Here is a 6,476-nt window from a genome sequence, read left to right as displayed (position 1 = left end):
ATAAAGTCAAACTTGAAGACGTAACACTTCACGTGCGGCGTCTAGATATTGCTGCCGACTTAGCTATGCAAATCAATGCTGGCATGGAACACATTCCGGCCAGCATACCTCTTACTCGTGTTGAAACTCGTACCTATACCATTCCCGCAGAAGTAAGTTCATATAATCTCGATAATTTATTTTTGGGTAAAGTACCAAAAGGTGTTGTTATAGGTTTTGTATCAAACGCTGCATTTAATGGTCAACCACATGTAAATCCTTTTGAATTTCAACATTTTAACGTTAACAAACTGCAATTACAAGTTGGTTCAAAATCATTTCCACCGACACCCCTCACTCCTAATTTTGAAAATGGATTATATGTTCAAACATATTCCACTCTGTTTTCCGGTACCGGTATATATTATCAAGATCATTCACATACAATTTCCCGTGAAGAATTTCGACATGGATACACTTTGTACCCGTTCATTCTATCTCCAACAGGGACATTAGATGATTCTACGTGGGATGTCATACGTGATTCCCCTGTCAATTTAAAATTATCATTTTCTCAACCTCTACAAAATTCCATTACATGTATTGTGTACGGTCAATTTGACTCTCTCATTCAAATCGATAAAGACAGGAATGTATATACTGATCATACAATGTAAAATTTCGTCATTTGAGTGCCATGAGGGTTATTGTTCACTTCTCCGCGTTCAACGATAATGATGATCATATTATTATTAAGGAACTTGCAATTGTAAATCCTGATATCCCCTTTGTACAAAGCTGGATTTTTAAACCACCATATCCATTACATGAATTACGTGTGCCGCTCATACTTTCGAATAAACATCTAGTACAACATGATTATGGTATTGACTGGTACAATGGCGATGTAGATTACTCATTGTTACCTACTATATTGAAACAATATTGTGCTAATACCTGTACCTTGTATACTTATGGTAAAACACGTCAGGACTATTTGCAGCAATTATTGGAACGAACTGTTGTGAATTTAGAAGATTTACAGTGCCCAAAAGCGTCTTCCTTGGGATTTCATGTTTACTCTTGTGCTTATTTAAAACATAGATTTGGACAATTTAAGTGTTGTGTGCGTGAAGCTTTATTATATGCCGAATACTTAAAAGTCTATGGTTATGTTTTATACGTAAATCCAAATAGTGCAACGTATGTTCCATCCAAAATAAAACAAGAGGAGGAAAGTAAGGATGAAATAGACTAATAAACATGTATAGTGATCAATTATTACAAGTGTTACTAAAGGACTGCATTACCGGTGCAAATGTGACTGGAATTTATCCCATTGATCGTTTACCTATACTTGTTCAACACCCTGTAGGACTGATTATTAATTTGGACAAGTCTGATTTACCTGGTAGCCATTGGATAGCGATCTATATCAATAACAATAAACATGGATACTATTTTGATTCCCTGGCACAGGGTGTGCCTAAACTAATTCAACAGTTCCTACAAAGGAATTGTAAACTCTATTTTGTAAATACTGTACAAGTTCAAGATAATCATTCTATCATGTGTGGATATTTTGTATTATATTTTCTGTATTATATGATACGTGGTGTTTCATTTGACAAATGTATTGCAATGTTTAATCATAAAAAATTAAAAAATAATGATAAGCTTGTCAAAAAACATGTAGAAAACATAATGAAAAAGAAAAAAAGTAGATGTTTGTAGATTTTTAGAAATAAATAAATACCAATTTTTTAAACTTTTATATTTTTATTTCTCCATAAAATATATCTTCCTTACAATAATTTTAAGATTACAATGAAAACATTAAACTTGCTATGCCCTTAGTAAGGGTTGTGGATCGCTCATTTTTCCACCAATAATTCAATTGTTGTGCATTTCGATATGCACATGCCGATTTTGATTCTACTTGCTTATGAAATGAACAAATTTCATTACAAACGGTACCTTGTAATTCTGCTAATGGTGGACAACCTTTTCTTTCCAGATCCACAACGTTTGCTAACGCAAAGATTTTCTTTATCCAAATGGATTTTTCCCCACCTTTACAAAGGAAAGTTGCATCTGATGCACAAAAATCATACATAATATTCCGAATATGTGATACGAGATAGCCAGTCTTACTAGACCATGACAAGCCATGCAAGTGGTTTGTAAGCCAATCGATTTGTTTTTGGCAACCTATTGGTAAATCGTTAAATTCACATGGTACTTTTACTAAACAATGAAAATTTAAAGTATCATCACACGCAGTAAGACAAAATTCACGTATCACAAATTCATTCGGGGAAATCTTAAATCCCTGTATGTCTACAATATACATTTTATGGCAAACTGAAATTTCACACGAACGTTCCATGACAACTGGAATAAGTTGTCCAATAAATTCAGTATTTTTTAAACATTCACCAGTTTTTAACATAAAGTTTGTGATTGAAATTTCACGATGCCGTTCATGAAAAATTTCAAAGAGTTCTACTAAAGTCTTATCATTCAACAAGTGCTTTTCAAGAAAAGTTCCAGGATTATGCTGCATACCACTTATTCCATTTGAGCGTAAGTATACACTTATCGTTTCTAACACACAATTTTCACTAATGTTTTGTCCACAATTCTCACTATCACAATACATGATTACTAATAAAAGGAAATCAAACAATACACAATTTACCATATGTCCACGTATTTCCCATAATCTTTTTCTAGTAAAATTTTTAATAGAATGGGTCTATATTCAAAGTCCCACACAAGATCTCGGAAACGTTCAATGAAATTCCATATCATCGCAAAAGGCTGTCCATGCTTTTTTCTGTAAATTGATAATAATTCTTCACGAACTTCAAATTTCGTTACAGCATCTATAGCTTTCCGTTCAAGAGATTCCGTATCCAACACCAAACAATCATGTGTCCATTGACTGCCGTCTCCGAACCCGCAAGCAAAACAAATACATATATCGTCTGGTTTCCAGTATATTATACAGTCTTTTATACAATCCAATGATGTACGTTCCACAGTACACTCACATGGCAAATTCAAAAATTCTTCCAACTCCCAATTCTCCACCGGGGAATTACTCACTGTTGGTGAAGGTGTAGGGGGATATTCTTCTATTTCGTTTTCAACATCAAGTAACGGGAAAACTTCTGTTTCCAGTGGCGGAGGTTGCGGGCTCACCACCGGTTGGGATAAAAATTCTGTTCTCGGTAATACATCCAAGTTGGCCGGGGTAACTTCTGTTTCCAGTGGCGGAAGTTGCGGGTTCACCACCGGTTGGGATAAAACTTCTGTTCCCGGTAATACATCCACTTTAGACGGGGTAACTTCTGTTTCCAATGGCGGAAAGTGCGGGCTCACCACCGGTTGGGATAAAACCTCTGTCCCCGGCAAAGATGATGATTCTGCGAGATCACTTTCACCTCTTGTACTAAAATTCAAAGGTTTCATTGAATCCATGCTTTAAAACCAATCTATAACTCCTTTTCACTAAAACACTGGCTATTTAATATGCTTCGTCCATCACGTGATATCCCATACCAACCATCACAATTTCTAGAAAATTCTCCAGCAGCTGTCGCGTTACATGGGCTGAATATTAATGAATTACCTTGTTCTACGTGTGTGATCTGCATATTTTATTTCCGAAAAGGTTTTTTCTGTATTCTGCTTGTCCAATTAACATTTCTTTTGACCGGAAACCATTTATTATATGTCATGTTACCTCCGGCTGCACCTGCATACATTATGTGTCATTAGTATGCGGAAAAAAGGTGTATCCATTTTTCACACTGTCAACCGAGTGTGTATTACGAAGTGCTAAAATGTCAGAAAAGTAAACACTCATGAATATTCATGAGTGTTTACTAGTTTTCCCACAACTACTGTGCCTCATAACCATGGTAACATCTTTTAATTCGTTTTAATCCAGATCTTATAGGTCATAGAATTTGTCATTAGTGTTGAAAACCTGTTGTGCAGGAATTTTATTTAAAGTTAGTAAGCTCAGTACTTGTAATATAGGACTGATAACGTAGTCTATTAATATAGCAGGATTGATTTCTTAATCGTATAATGCTATAACCTCGACGAATTTACAGTAATGACAATAATTTGATACACAAATGCAATAAACTGCAAGTAAAATGAGCAGGAATTTTTATTCTCGTCATGTTCGGAAATGAAGACCGCCAAAAATTAGGGCTCCATTTATATAATTTGCTTCTTTTTATTATTATTATTAAAAATCTGTGGCGCTCCCTAATGTACCGGAAGGCCCTGCGCCCGTAGGCAATGCCTAGCCTGTCCACCCTCTTGTTACGCCACTTCTTTCATTACAAACACAGTTTTCATGTTTGCATCTGATGTAAAGGTTTCAAGTTTCATCCTAAGCATTGTGAATGTTTGTGGACAACATTGAGTTAGTGAGGTTTTTTTTTTTTTAATTTTTTTTATCATGCGGTTTTAATATACGGATCAATAGTATAAGTAGTAGTAGGAGGAGAGAAGTAAGAGTAGCAGTAGTAGTAGTAGATCGGGTTAGAAGCCCCGCAGGGGTTCGTTGGGTTCCGTTCTCGACGTAAGGTTGGCAAATTAAAGACTTCACCAAATTTTCCCGTACATTTTACAATGTGTGAATCCGTATAGTAAAACTGCACCTTTTTTGGAGGGGGAGGTTACTCCCACTCAGTGATGTAATGCTAATTTTTTAGGTGAATATACGCTCACACACACACACACACACACACACACACACACACATATATATATATATATATATATATATATATATATATATATATATATATATATATATATATATATATATATATATATATATATATAAAAGAGAACGTACAAATCCTTTGTTAGCTCATCACGCTAATACGGCTGAACCAATTTCTTTCATTTTTGGGGGGTTATTAAGATTTGGACCCTAGATGGTTTTTATCATATCACTTTAATTTTCAATTACCAGTGTCTTGAGATAATTGACCATTCAAGTGTCCATAACGTACAAATCCTTTGTTAGCTCATCATAGCTAAATCTAACCGTATTTATATGCAACCCACATGACCGTGTCACTCGGCGGGTTAACATAAATGACAGGCGATATAATGTTAACATTTACTCCAATCTTCTATGGTTTTTATCATATCACTTGAAAGCGAAAAAGTAAAAATTATCTAAGTAACAAAGTTTATTGCGTTCCGGGGTGACCCCAGCGAAGCGGGGTGAACGCTGCTAGTATATATATATATATATATATATATATATATATATATATATATATATATATATATATATATATATATATATGCGTGCGGGAAAATGAAGAAAATTGAACTTTTAGCATTAATAACGTAAAGACTAATAGTGTTAGAAGCATATGGTGAATTTCAGAGGAAACTATATTTGTATTTTTGAAACATACCACATTTAAGATATTCGGGAAATTACGCAAGATTTTATTAAACCTTGACTCATTCAATCCACAATTATCTATGAGATCTTGACTTAATTTGTGAAAATTTGTATCTACTTTCCCCAAACCCTTGAGCTTGGTATTTTTTGTCAACACAGGTGTGGTACCTACTAAACAGGCCCTGTCCGATACCTTCCGAAAGCCTTTACATTGTTATTGTTGTTAAACGTCCAGTATAAAATGACCTCTGAGCTGTATCTGGTGATTGCTAAATAAAAACTTGGGGCGTTCAGAAATGATTGGCACTACAATTAATTTGTTTTCACAGGAACCATTTATTGAACAAACGTTTACAGTTTATTTTAGAGGTATTCTCCGGCAATGTCTATGCACCTTTGCCACCTTTCTGGAAGCTTCCTTATTTGTGTAGCAAACCATTCTTTGGGGGTATCTCCCTGGCACTGGCGGACAAATGCGTTGAGTTCATAATTTGTGTTAAACTTTTTACCTCTCATGCCCTCTGTCATTGTGTCGAATAAAGCATAGTCGCTAGGAGCCAGATCCGGTGAATATGGAGGATGCGGCAGTACACTAAACCCTAGTTCATGCACTGTGGCAATTGTCTGGTGACTGATATGTGGGCGTGTACTGTCGTGTTGGAGAAGAACGCCACGGCCCCATTTTCCTTGTCGGCGTTGTTGGGTGTGTCGGCGGAGTCTATGCAGTGAACTGCAGTAGCTCTCACTGTCGACAGATGTATTGGCAGGGAGCCATTCCACCAGCAGTATCCCTTCCTGATCCCAGAAAACGGTCGCCATTTGTTTCCGCATGAATAGTCCCGTCCGTGCCTTCTTGGGACGAGGGCTTCCAGTATGCCTCCATTCCATGGACTGGCGTTTCTTTTCTGGAGTCTCGTAGAGAAACCAAGTTTTCTCGACGGTGACCAGACGCTCAAAGAACTCGGTTGGATTTTCACTGTACTGTTGCATCAACTGCTGGCAAAACTCCACACGCATTTGTTTCTTTGCAACAGTGAGGTCATGA

The sequence above is a fragment of the Thermobia domestica genome, chromosome 1 (genome assembly GCF_964235325.1).
Source record: "Thermobia domestica chromosome 1, izTheDome1.hap1.1, whole genome shotgun sequence".
Lineage (NCBI taxonomy): Eukaryota > Metazoa > Arthropoda > Insecta > Zygentoma > Lepismatidae > Thermobia > Thermobia domestica.
The sequence above is the reverse complement of the archived record's forward strand: the minus strand, read 5'-3'. Positions refer to the sequence as shown.